Source organism: Alligator sinensis, unplaced genomic scaffold (genome assembly GCF_000455745.1).
Source record: "Alligator sinensis unplaced genomic scaffold, ASM45574v1 scaffold360_3, whole genome shotgun sequence".
NCBI classification, from domain to species: Eukaryota; Metazoa; Chordata; order Crocodylia; family Alligatoridae; genus Alligator; species Alligator sinensis.
In genome coordinates, this window is record NW_005841977.1 from 2,039,326 (window position 1) to 2,053,170 (window position 13,845).

General features: G+C 44.1%; 1 protein-coding gene across 4 annotated transcripts in view; it reads left to right on the forward strand.

The window, feature by feature from the left end:
• Positions 1-13,845, forward strand: part of LOC102371551 (sulfate transporter) — a 48,617-nt gene that overhangs the window by 18,136 nt on the left and 16,636 nt on the right. The window contains exon 1 of one of the 4 annotated variants that reach the window (XM_025200851.1): positions 239-341. The exons of the other annotated variants lie outside the window; for them this stretch is intronic. The gene's annotated coding sequence lies outside the window, so the exon portion shown is untranslated. Of the gene's footprint in view, positions 1-238; positions 342-13,845 lie in introns of those variants that run through there. 4 annotated transcript variants of the gene reach the window in all.

The following is a 13,845-nucleotide window of genomic DNA, read 5'->3' on the forward strand; positions in this document are numbered from 1 at the left end:
CGGGGCCTGCGCTCACATCCTGCCCGCAGGGGCCGGCCCCAGCGGGGTCTCAAGCTTTAGCCCAGGAGCTGGGTGGCGGCGGTCGCTGCCGCCCCTCATGGGCCCGTCCTGGGGTGACTTGAGTGCTCCTCGGTGCAGCCCCAGGCCGGGGCTCTCCTTCTCCTTCCTCCCTTCGCCTTCTCTGGACTCTGCTTCCAGGGCCAGGCGCTTTGGTGCCGCTGGGCGGGGATGGGCGGTGGGAGGCCTTGGCACCCATTCTGCGGAGGGTCCTGGTCGCGTGCTGTGCGCACGGCGGGAGAGCCCTCGCTGGGAGAGGCGAGAGGCAGGCATCCGCACACAAGGTCCGGCCTAGTAGTTTGTAGCTACGAACCGCGGTTTCAGACCCGGGTGACAAAAAGATCCAGGACAGGGGTGGTGGGAACAATGACAGCAAGTTGTTGTTTTTTGCAATAGGATTGTGAATGAATGGGAGATTTCAGTGCGGTTTATAGCCAGGCCATACGAGGATGCACCTGCTGAAGAAGCATCCTAAAAAGTGGAGAGGATGGCCTGCAGTCATGACATGGAAGGGGGCAGGTGTGTAACCCGGCCTGCAGCCAGGAAGCACAAGGGGGAAGAAGTGTAATGGGACCTGCGGTAGTGAAATGGAAGCGGGTGGGTGTGTAGCGGCTGGCTGTAATAATCTCATAAAGGCCCTTAAATGTTCTTGTTGTTAAGAACACTTCTGGAGCTATAAGTATTTGGCTTCTTCAGTGATGTGAACAGACATCCTTGGCATAAAAGGCTGTGACACCTAAATATCCTGAGGCTTTTCCTAACTATCCAGCATAGATGCTGATATTCTGCGTGCCAGTCTGTATGTGAACAGATGGGGACTGTAAATAAATCCCACCAGACTTTGAACAGAACAGTTCCTTCTTTTCTGGCCTAGTTTTCGAGTTCCCAGTCAGCTGGTCCATGCAGTATGAGCTGACCTCAACCGCTCTAGGAAATTCCTTTTGGGAACACACTTCCTTTGCTGGCCCTTTATGCAGAAACTACATATGAATGTAGCCGTTCATCCTGCATGTGTTTAACCAATGGTGCAGGCAGAAAAGGAGTCCTGTTTAAGAGACAGCCTGCTGCCTTTCCTTCATTTGTCTATAAGGAAGGTTTATTAGAAATTTTGAAATAAAGCTCTTTCATTTAAAAATGAGTTAATTATGAATTTTGTTCTGATAAGCACTAGATTGACAGCCTATAGACTCATTTGCTCTCTGCAGAAGAGGTTCAGCTCAATTATCATGGGCTAATAGTCCTTGTTCACATTGTGTACAACTGTGTTTTTAGAAATCAGCCAACCGTTCTAGAAAACCTGGTTTGCCAAGAACTTTCATGATTATTATTTGAAGGCTGACAATGTGCCTGATGTCATATAAAACTAAAAGGAAGACAGTGTCCCTGCCTAAAGGAACTTAGACTTAAAAGAGACAAAGATAAGATACTGTGTACACACATGCTTAAGTGTTTGGTACCTTTTTTTTTCTTAAAAAGAATTTCGGTTACCAACATGAGTTAATGTTCATAGAAGTAATGAAATAGCTTCTGAACTTGGTTCCCATTTTATTGCCTAAATGTGACATTGTCAAGGCAACAACACACATGTACTTATTTAAAACCCAAGTTTGGACTTCAGTAGAGTAATTCAGATATTTAAATGTCTTGTTGAATCAGAGTACATCTCCTGTCTGAGTTATCTAACCAGTAATTCAGAAATAATGGTACTGATGAAAAATAATTAGAACTTTGGAGGAAAATATAATGAGTAATAATTGGAACATACTCTTGCATATACGTGATCTTTAATGTTTTTGTAATGTTACTTCATTAGCTGTCCCCTATAAGGGCAAGGACTTTGAACACTCACAGTTGTCACTGAATTATTAGATAAAGGATACCTTTTTCCTTTAATAATGGAAAAATGTATGTATCCTAGTGTTGGTTTATGTTTTATTTTTACAGCTATGATTTAAGACTGAGATTTTCAGAGGAGCCTCAAAGAATTAGGCTCCTAATTTCATCTCACTTATTAGTGGGACTTGTATGCATAAAAATGCCTGTAGGTGCTTTTAGAAATCCCAATCTTAACTTCTGTCTAGGTAATTTAGTTTTTAAAAGTGGCTGCCTAAAATGACAGATGCATAATTGTAGGTGCACAATACTGGGTATTTAGACTTACAGGCACTTACTTGTGCACACAACATAACTATTTTGGAAAACTGAGATCTGTGTTTCAAGTGGCAAGTAATTTTTTCATTCTACTTGCTAGTAGAGACTTGACGTGAAATTAAGCATTTGATAACACATTTCAGCACCTGAGTGAATTCAACAATCCATTATTGTCCTCTTAATGTCAAGGTGACAGTGTTCAGGGACAAATAAATGGAAATGCAAGCCAGCAGTTCCTGTTTCCATTAGAATAGACATTAGGTAGATTTCAGTTGACCTTGAACTAGAATGTAATAGTTTAGTAAAAGGGGAAATGAGTCTTCTGCATTTTTAAACCAACTCAGATGAGATCTAGCAATGTATGCCAAAGTCATAAGGTCTTATAATAAGGGTATCTCCCATTATCTGATTTATACACAGCCCTTTGTGGTAAATGCCTTATGATGGATCTACTTCAAGTGTCTTTCTGTCTCATGGCTTATTCCTTCACTTCACAGCATTTGCAAAGGATATGAGGCAATTAGATACTTTTCAAAGACTGTATTCAGGAATATTGAATTCTTACATGGAAATTCACTGTATAAAAATAACATCTCCTTAAAGCAAATAGAAACTTTGGAAACTCCTTTTCTGTGCTAAGTACACTGAACTGAAGTTTTATGGTCCTTTGTCTTTGTAAGGAAAGAATCCAAATGTTACACTAACTGGGTTGGGCTGGCAAGTTACAAAACTAATACAGTGGCACTTTCACTCAGAAAGGAATAAAACTGGAGCAGAGAATTGTACCACAATGAAGTAGCCTTTCACTTTTACAGGCAATAACTGTCTGATGAAAGACCCTTTTCATACCACACAAAGCAGGTTCTTATGCTGGTGAACATAAAGAACCAGTGTAAGTCCATTAGTTTGCCCACAACTTACTAGCCAAAACCAGTTTTACTTACATCTTGCTTCTGCAGTCTAGACAGTATACAATGTGCAGATGAAACAGGTGTTATCTAGTATGCAGAAATCAAGATACTGAATAGGACTAAAATTATATTCCTAGAAGTTATTTCAGAGTCTCTTGACAGAAATTTGGAATGACTCCAAGGTTTCCTTAGGTTGTCATTGACTTCTGGAGAAAAGAGGGCCAGGGGAATTTTGCTTATAGCAATCTAGGAAAGTAGAGAGCTTGTTTAAGAAGTTTATTACATTTAACAGTAGCTTGGAAATTAAATTAAAAACCAAGATTTTTCAGCGTTTACTAGATTCAGTCATAACAATTAAATGTTTTTGGCAGGAAGATTTTTTTATTTATAGTTGAGTGCTGGTAAATTATATTAAAATGGTTTTGTTCACAAATAAAAATGTGCTCATAGTGCTTACCATAGTCACACACTGTCATACACCACAACTCACTCTTATCATTGCTGTGTAGTAATTGCTTTTTATGTACACAAAACAATTGTCCATAAGGCTAAGATAGGCTATCAGGTAGACAGAATATGGGACCAGGAGCCAGGAGTTCTAATTTCCGATCCATACTTGATCACTAGGTGATCTTGGGTAAGTTGCTTTTTTCTGTGAACAATATCCATGTTGTACAATGTGGACCATAATGCATTTTCACAGGGCGGTTGTGATTTTTAAATTAGCCAATTGTCATAAAGCTCTTAAAGCCTTCTATGGAAGTATCTTTAATAAAAGAGAAGTCTATTATTATAATATGCCTATAATTATATATTCTAATGGAAACCTTATTTTTATCCTGCTAAATGTGAGACTGACATGAGACAGGGGTTTAGAATGCCTAAGGACTTATTAGAGCAGTACAGTAATAGCACTGTAGTTAATGTGGTGATGTAAATATCTGTCTTTTCTGACTGTATACTTCTAAAGTAATTGAGAATATATATTTCCCTGTGTTTCTGCAAAATTGGTATATATTTGCGTTCAAAATGAAGCACATCCCTGTTAAGGCAATTGGAAGATATTTTGGATTTCCCTTATTAGAGTTTCTGCTACCATTGCTAGTTCACAGGGCTGGGCAGTTTATTTTTGTACCAGTAGTTAATTGAAAACGTATTGTGTAAAAATGTAATACTTAACTTTTCAATTTTTGTAGGAAATGGTTGTTTGAATTTCATCTAGTAACAAACAAAATTATGTTTTCGTAGCTTTCACATGATACAGAATATTTTAAAACTAGATGGGACAAAATACTAATAGAGAACAGTCCTGAACTGTGAGGGCTATGACCCTACCAGGCCAGATCCATAGAAAAGAGGCCTTGTTTGTGTCTTGGTTCTAGGATTCCTCATAAAAAAACTTTTTCTTTCTTTCTTTCTTTTTTTTTTGGCAAACTGCTTTTATGAATAAATTCATTTTTCTTGACTGAAAGTCACTTAACAGTTTAACTGCTTGGACATTTACGTTTAATTGGTTGTGCATGTAGCAGAATGAGGGAGAAGAAGGCTCTGCCCCCTGCCCCCAGCCCCAGCTGCTTCCCCTAGCACAAGGGGGAGCAGAGGGACTGCTGGTTGCCACGTAAGAGAGAAAACCTGGCCCCAAGTGGAACTAAGGGAAGCCCCAGGGACATAAACTTACCTAAGGGGCAGCTGACTATCAGATGGTGAAGCCAGCAGATTGGCCACCCGGAGTGCTGATGGGGAGATAAGAAGCAGCTGTGGAGAGCAGGAGAAAGTGAAGGTGCCAGGCTGCAGCACTCCTTGATGGGGGTAAGAGGAGCACAAGGCTTCTCTTGTTCTGTTGTGTTTACTTCAGTTGTAATTCAGGTGGATTGTGGAGGGAGTGTAGGGGTGGTGGAGGTCCCAGCCAGCAGGGCCCAGGGCTGCAGGGCTCAGACTCAGGGCTCAGACTCACAGGACAACCAAGCCGGGCTTTCCATCCGTTAAAGGAACAGGCCCTAATTCTGAATTATGTTTTGGACTGTACCTATCATGAGTGTAAATCCTGCCTATAAAGGAATTACATGTTGTCATGGTGAACTGCATCCTATTCTACATCTCAAACTCAACATCAAGTTGTGGTGGGAAAATAGATACTAGAGGCAGTGACATCCCTAAGCCAAATTCAGTCTGGGGAGTACCCAGTCAAGTACCCGCATTTGGTACATTGGCCAGGAAATCTCAAACCCTGCTCAGAGGAAGGCAATGCCAACTGCTACTGGGAGTATGAATACTTGGCAGATGCAAGAGACCATGCTGTAAATCTTGCAGGGACAGCAACAACAGATAGATGAGCTACTGAAATTTAGAATAGAAGACAATGAGGCCACAAGCTGCTGTTGACCAACAGATGTCTCAATGAGAAAATGATGGAAGCTGCTGTGGCACCAGGAGGAAGAATGGAGGAATTCCACATGCCTCGGCTGATGTACAGGGAAGACCCAGAGGCATACCTGGAGGCATTCAAAAAGATGACCACAGCGGCAGGATGGGATAGAGCCAAGCGGGCCTATCAGTTGGGTCCCCTACTAATAGAGCTCTGTACACTGCCTGTGCCTTGTCTATCATGGGAAGAAGCTGAGGACTACCAGACGGTAAAAGCAGTGATCTTGTACCACCTAGCAGTATCCGCGGAAAACTATAGATTGAGATTTTGGGAGAAGATGACATCAGATGAGAAGTGACCCTGAGTCCTACTACAGCTACTCCAGGACCTGGCACGGAAGTGGCTGAATCCGAAAAAACACAACGTGGAAAAAGTACTAGATTTAATAGTGTTAGAACAATTTATCGGTGAATTGGAAGAGATGCAACAGTGGGTACGTCAGCATCAACAACGGTCAGCAGCAGAAGCCCTGAAGATAGTAGAGGCCTACGGCAAATCGGAAAAAGGTGCATGATGAGAGAAGGGCCCAAGCCCCTATTCGGTCATAGGTTGGGGAATTGCAGAACCTTGCTCAGGGGGAACAAGAGAAGGATGGAAGAATGGCCTGGTGAAACAAAATAGATGTTATAATTGTGGAGCAAGTCGTCATGGAGTGAATTACTGCCCACAGCTGCGAGAAGTACACTGGCCCAGGAAGGAGACACCCAGATTGATCATAACCATAAAGAGACTATTGAAAAGCCTGAGCAAATGGATTGTAGTTTTGGTAGGGGAGGGTACAAAAGCCCTCTAAAGCCTACAGTGCAAATAAAACTAGGATTGTTGATGCTCCAGGCAATAGTTGACACTGGTTGCACCCAGACCATGGTGTGAACCATGTTAGTTCTGCCTGGTATAGGGGAATCCTGTGGGGGCACTAACAATGATATGTTTGCATGGGAATGCCACATAAGCGTTGGAGAATCCCTTTAGTAGTGCTTGGGAAAACCCACAACATGCTGGTAGGGTTAGCTACAGACTTGCCAAACCTGATGATACCAGGCAGCGATTGGCCATATATTAAGGAGGTAATGCAGGAGGTAGCTTCTGAACCTGGGACGCTGAGAAGCCCCCACTACTTTAGCTGGCCAGATGAGGGACTGATTGGACAAGAGGGAGATGAAGAAATTCTAAGTGAAGACACAGAAGAGCTGCTGGATATGCAATGTCTGATCAGTCAAGGACAATTCAGGGCAGACCAGCAGCAGGAAGAGGCATTTCGGCACGTCTCTGAGAATAATGTAGCCAGTTGGGACTGGGAGGTGATAGGACCGGAGCTCATGGAGCAGAAGCCACAGTTTGAGGTAAGGGATGACACACTTTATCAGATTGATAAAGGGATGGGTAAAGTAGAAGAGATAACTCAGATACTAGTACCCCATAGCTATAGGAATCCCTTGTTGTGGGTGGCCCATATTCTGTCACTGGGAGGACATTTGGGGAGAGAGAAAGCAGTGGTCCATTTGGTAAATTGTTTTTTCTGGCTGGGCATAAAGAGGGAAGTAGAACAATTCTCTGGTGGTTGCCAAGCCTGTCAGAAGGTATCTACAGTACCACCCCCCACGTGCCACTCATGTTGATGCCAATAATTGAAAAACCATTTAATAAGATCGGACTTCATATCATAGGACCATTCCCCAAGTGCACAGCAGGGTATCAGTTTGTCTTAGTTATTATGGGTTATGCCACAAGATGCCCCGAAGCAGTACTACTACTATCTGTGACGGCCCCTAAAATAACCTCAGAAGTGATGAAGTGGATCTCTCGGGTAGGACTGCCCTCAGGAAATTTTAACAGACCAGGGGACCAATTTCACGTCTAACGTAATGTGGGGCCTATGCAGTATCTTGCACATCAAAGAGTTGTGGACTACCATATATCACCCTCAAACAGACGGCCTGGTGGAGAGGTTTAATAGGACTCTGAAGGGAATGATAAGGGATGCCATTCAAGGTGATCCTCGTAACTGGGACCAGGTGCTTGCTCCACTGCTGTTTGCCATGAGGGAAGCTCCTTAGGCTTCAACAGGGTTTTCCCCTGTTCAAACTCATGTACAGTTACCAGCCCTAGGGTCTCCTGGATGTGGTTAAGAACGGGTGGGAGAACTGGGTCAGTGGTGTGACCATGGTCCCAAATTATGTGGTAGGATTGCGAGAAAAGATACATGCAGCGCATCAGTTAGCACAGGACAATTTACGCAAGGCTTAAGATGGGCAAAGACATGATTATGGTCATAGAACTCAAGAGAGAGCTTTTGTTGTGGGTGATCAAGTCTTGGTGATGTTCCTGGACCAGGGGAGCAAGCTGCTGTCACGATGGCAGGGACCGTACAAAATGGTTCAGAAGGTGGGTCCTGTGGATTATGAGGTATGGTGTCCAGAACACAAGAAAGAGCTCCAACGCTACCATATTAATTTACTTAAGAAATGGAAAGATCAGGAAAGCTGGTTGATGGCTCCCTACCCAAACCCTTTAGAGCTGGAACCATCAGAAGAACAAAAAACACTAAGAAAGAAAGATACCCATGTGCCCATGGGAGAGCACCTTACAAAAGAGCAGCAGGAACAGTTATGAGAGCCAGTGCAAGCATTTGACAACGTGTTCTGCAGTGATTAAGACCCCAGTGGGCCAGATAGTATACAAACATTGGTAACGATTGCCCCAGGGCCTCCACGAAGAGATAAAAGCAGAAATTGAATAGATGTTGGGAAAGGGGATAATCAGGGAATTGAGAGGCCAGTGGTACAGCCTGTTAGTGGTAGTGCCAAAGCCAGATGAGTCCCTAAGTCTGTGCATAGATTTTAGGAAGGTAAATGCAATAGCCCAATCCGATGTTTTTCCCATGCCAACAGTTGAGGAAATGCTGGAGAAAATAGGCCAAGCCAAACGTATCTCCACATTGGATTTAACTAAAGGCTCTTAGCAAATACTCATGGTGCCCAAGGATTGTGAAAAGACAGCTTTTGGGACACCGTGTGGCTTATTGGAGTTTCAGAGAATGCCCTTTGGCCTCAATGGGGCAGTGGCAATGTTCCAGTGTGTTATGGATTAGATCCTTGCTACACATCAGTCAAGAGCTGCGGCCTATATTGATGATGTTGTTATATTCTCAAACGATTGGCATAGGAGACCTACAAGCTACATAGGAGACCTACATAGGAGACCTACAAGCTATATTAGAGGAACTTAGGAAGGTGGGACTCACTGCCAATCCTTGTAAGTGCATCTTAGGACAAAGAAAAACAAAATATTTGGGGTTCTTGGTAGGGCAGGGCAAGATAAAGCCCCTTGTAGATTAGGTGGAGGCCCTAAACATGTATGAGGCTCCCTGATGAGGAAGCAGGTAAAGTCTTTTGTGGGACTAGCCAATTATTATTGCAAGTTTGTACCCCATTTCTCCAAGTTCATTGACCCTTTGACAGACCTGACAAAGCAATGAGGATCCAAACCTATGGTGTGGAGTGAAGATGCTCAACAGGCCTTCACGGAAGTTAAAATAGCTTTATGCAAAAAACCAGTGCTCTGCACACCAGATTTTAATAAGCCGTTTGCCTTGCCCTTTGCTTCTGGGACAGCATTTGGGGCTGCGTTGTCACAGTCCCTGACGGGGATCAGCTCAGAGCATATACCAACAGGAATTTGCAAGGGCTTGAAAGACAGTGTTCCATCATTGAACGAGAATGCCTAGCAATCAAATGGGGTATTGAACTCTTTTGGTACTACTTCCTGGGTAGGAAGTTTAAGTTGATCACAGATCATGAGCCTTTAAAGTGACTACAAATAGCAAAGTCTGATAACGCCCACCTGACACGTTGGGCTCTAGCACTACAGCCCTATAAGTTCCAGGAAGAACACAGGCCAGGGGCGGAAAACAGTCGCCGATTCCTTTTCAGGTAGGCATGAAGAGGAAGCAGCAAAGCCGCAGCCAGTAAGAATCTTCCGAAGATGAAAGGAGGCAGGACAACAAAGAACAGACACTAAGATTTTGAGTGGGGGGCGCAGAACTTAGCATGGGGGGAGTGTAGCAGAGTGAGAGAGAAGGCTGTACACCCCTCCTCCAGCCCCAGATGTTCCCTCCATCCTAGGGCGGGAGCAGGGAGACTGCTGGTTACCAGGTGAGAGAGAAAACCTGGCCCGGAGTGGAACTAAGGGAAGTCCCAGGGACATACACTTACCTAAGGGGCAGCTGACTGTCAGCTGGTGAAGAAGCTAGCAGAATGGCCACCAGGAGTGCTGGCGGGGAGATAAGCAGCTGTGGAGACTGGAAGGAGTAGGAGAGGAGGAGAAAGTGAAGCTGCCAGGCTGCAACACTCCCAGACAGGGGTAAGAGGGACACAAGGCTCCTGTTGTTCTGTTGTGTTTATTTCAGTTGTAATTCAGGTGGATTGTGGAGGGAGTGTAGGGGTGGTGGAGGTCCCAGCTGGCAGGGAACTGAGCCAGCAAGCCTTGCTGTTCCTTATAGGGACAGGTCCTAATTTTGAATTGTTTTGGCCTTTACCTATCACAAGTGTAAATCCTGCCTATAAAGAGATTACATGTCATCACGGTGAACTGCCTCCTGTTCTGTAGATCGCAAACCCAACATCAAGTTGTGGTGGGCAAGTAGATACTAGAGGCAGTGACACTGCAGGCCAGTTTCAGTTAGGGGAGTACCCAGTCAAGGGTACTTTTCCCAACCCTGCCACAGTGTCTCCATAGGCATTTTTCTTAAAATTTCCCACCATTTCACAAGCACTGGTGCAGCTTTATCTGTGCCAAATAGCCTAGTAGAAATGAAGAGTTTGTTTTACTTGTTTATATTCTTCTGAGAGCTGCATCAATACTAATAAGAAAATTTGAAGAATACTAAACTTTTAGACCTTGTCTAAAAGTAACATTTTAGACAAGGCTGTAGGGCAGGGGTAGGCAACGTTTTTTGGCTGGAGTGCTGAAAAAAACACAATTTCTACCTTGGAAGGTGCCGGAGTGCCGACATACCGGCACCCGGAGCAGCTGTTTGCAGCCTCCCAGCTGCAGCTGGCCCACGGAGCCTGGTCTGCTTGCAGCAGGGCTTGCAGCCTCCCTGCCTCCTGCTGGGAGAAACCTGGGATCTGTGGCTGGCAGCAGCTGCTTAGAGCTTGGGCTGGCGGTGGTGTGCCAAGCAAAATGGCCTTGCGTGTCATGCTCGGCATGCGTGCCAGGGGTTGCTGACCCCTGCTGTAGGGGAAAGCTTCCTATTGCTCCTCCATCAAAGGAATTGGGTGTGGTTTGGAGTATGTAATTATTTTTTTATTGATTTACTTGTTAGTAAGTCACCTTTGCAATTTATGTGATCTGCAAGGGACCAAGAATTATTTAATTTGTCATCTCATATTGCTAATGCTTAGATCTTTAAGAAAAATACGTCATTTGGTGACCATAGTTAAAATTCTAATCTTAATGTTTTATCTTTCAGTTATATCTTGGAGAATTTTTTAAAAATGATAGTATTATATGCTAGGCTCTAAGTCACTTTCACTGTAAATTAGGGTGGCTGCTGATGCATCCCCTTGGTGATGGGCAGGGCCACTGCCTCCTTGGCCAATCAGCAGCAGGAGGTGGGGCCCCCTGGCCCCTTGGCCAATCAGCAGCAAGGGGCAAAGCCACCATAAAAAGACCACAGAAAGACTACTATTTAGTCCATGAACCCCATGCTGATGAACACATGGCACCCTGGGACACAAGGGAGAGCAAGTGCTAGGATCAGCAGCAAGTTTTGAGGCTCTGCAGTTCAGCCAGCTTGGAGCCTCACCTCCCTCCCCCTGCATCATGGTTTTACATATCCCACAGCTCTGCCATTCTCTCCAGGCAGGCCAGGTTTGAGAGGACGTGGCTTAGCAGGGGTGAGGCTGAAACCCACCCTCTCCTCACTGGGATCCAGTCTCACTCTAGCCCAGCTCCACACTTAGGAGTCAGGGGCACACACTGCACAGGGACCTCACCTCCCCCCCCCCCATCAGCATTCAGGACAGACGCTGAGCACCTGGGAATCTGTGCTGGCCACATTCTGGTCACAGCTGAGCTGAATGGGGTTGGTGGGCATTGGCGGGGTGGGGGTGATGCAGACCAACTGCTCAGCCTGGTAGCTCAGCTGCCACCTGCACATGCCCAGCCCAGGGTCAGGGATCTCATGCACGCAGTAGCCTCAGCTCTCACTGTGCCTGCACGTGCACCATAACCACGGTTCCTTACGCAGGTGCAGAGGGACCAGCCTCTGGGATCCTCCACCTCCCTCCCTCCATCCCTCCCTGGCTGGCTCGGATCTCTGCTCCTCCTGGCTGTGCACTGCCCTTCCTCTAGGCACAGCCAATATGAGGACAACTGATTGACATTCATTTCCACCAATGAACTGAAAAAACAGATTTTTTGCAGTCTGGTCCTCATTCAGGAACAGACAGGGGACAAAGGGTTTAAAAACAGGACAGTCCAGGCCACCCTTCCATAAATTCTATTTTTACTCATGGCTAAAAGTTTCCATTCTGAGCTCATTCTAGAGGTGAGACTTCTTGCAAAGTGGGAAGTAAGCCCATTCAGTCAGTAGACTATGCAAGTAAGGAAAAGTATACTATCCCCATCTTCCTTCTCTGCCAAACCTGATAGTGAATAAAATTTTTCTCCATCCTATAGATAGAATCAGGGAAATGGGGCTTTTGATGTTGCTACTCTTAGTATATAGTGAATTTGATAATTAATAAAAATCCCATATGCTTGCAGCCTGCCTGTAGAAAGAGTTTCAGTTACTTTTTCTAAGGCTCACACCATTATTTTTCCATTTCTCCTCCTTCTCTTTCCTTTTTAAGAAAAGGAAGCAACCAAAATTTAAAACCAAATCAGTATTAAAATATTAAAGCTGTACAATTAAAAAAGAAGGTCAAGACATGAAAAATTACCACTCCCATACCAACATTAACTTACATTGTATAGAAATAATTTGGTATTTCTCATTAGACTGACGAGACAGTACAGTTTGGACGTTAATGTACAATATGTGCAGTGTAGATGGGTTGTCTTTGCTTCTAGAATCATACTTATTTCATGTGTTTAAAACTGTAAACTTAACATTGCTTCAGCTTAGGATTTTTTGGTTTGTTTTTTCAGTTTTATATTGTCTTGTGTAAAATGAATCAGTGGTGGTGGATGTAATTTACATCCATTTGCTAAGCTTGGCAGGCCTGCCAAGTTGATACCATGTGCAACAGTCAGTTCCATGTAATATCTTTTTTCAGTGAGATGTGTTGTTCAGTAGCAGGGGCTTAGCCAGTTGATGCAAGGGATGCTCTGTTACATGGTTCTGTATAAACCATAAAGTGGTAGATACAATATAATTTTTCATATTCAGTAGTAACCATAGTGGTTTGTTGAACTTGCCTTTTACATTTCTAAGGCTTTCTAGCACTGGAGCACATATACAAGCTTTTGATGCAAGTTCTTTTCTGGTTTAGTTTTTTGAGACTGCATGGCATAGTTCACGTTGGACTGAGCTGCAAGCTGAGCACGTTGCACTTTCTACTTTTTAATGTGTTTGAGATGGCACAGTCAGGGGTGTGAAAATACAGTCACAGTCAGTCCTTTTTCAAAGAATTAATTCCCTTTTTTCTGTTATTCCTTGTACTCCCACCTCACACACCCAAGAATCCCCCCTTTTCCGTTAAATAGAGGCAGCATTTTTTCAAGATTTTTCTCTCTGCTTGTAAGGATTCAGTTGAGTTGGGCTGAGGTCTTCCTGTATTGCCATCCTTTTTTAGATATGTACTTGTCCTTTGGCCTGGAATTTTTATATTTAAAAAAATTGCTAATTTGAAAATTTAGCCCTGAAATTAGTTTTGATTGGGCCCCTGGGTTAGTTAGCCAGTGGCTAGTCCATTGGATATAAACGATGTTTAGGTAGAGAACACTCCTAGCGTGCTAAATTATTGGGATCAGCTCTAAAAAGGACTTGGTAGTTAGGGTCCTGCTGCAGTTCAGTGTAATAGTGTTGAACAGCCATTGGCTAAAATACAAAAACAGTCCTGGGAGCAGAGCCTGCAACCCAGGTCTTTTATGTCCTTATTGAACATCCTGGCTCCTAGGTACAGTCATACACCTTCTCCTGCTCTCTCTCTCTCTGACATGTGAGCCTTGAATTCTTTTCTTCATCGTGGCTCAGTTTCAAGAGGAAGGGTGGCCCCACCCAGGCTAGCTTATACCCTGGTGATTAAGACACTCTCCTGGAAAGTGGAACCTGTATGTTGAATCCCCACAGGG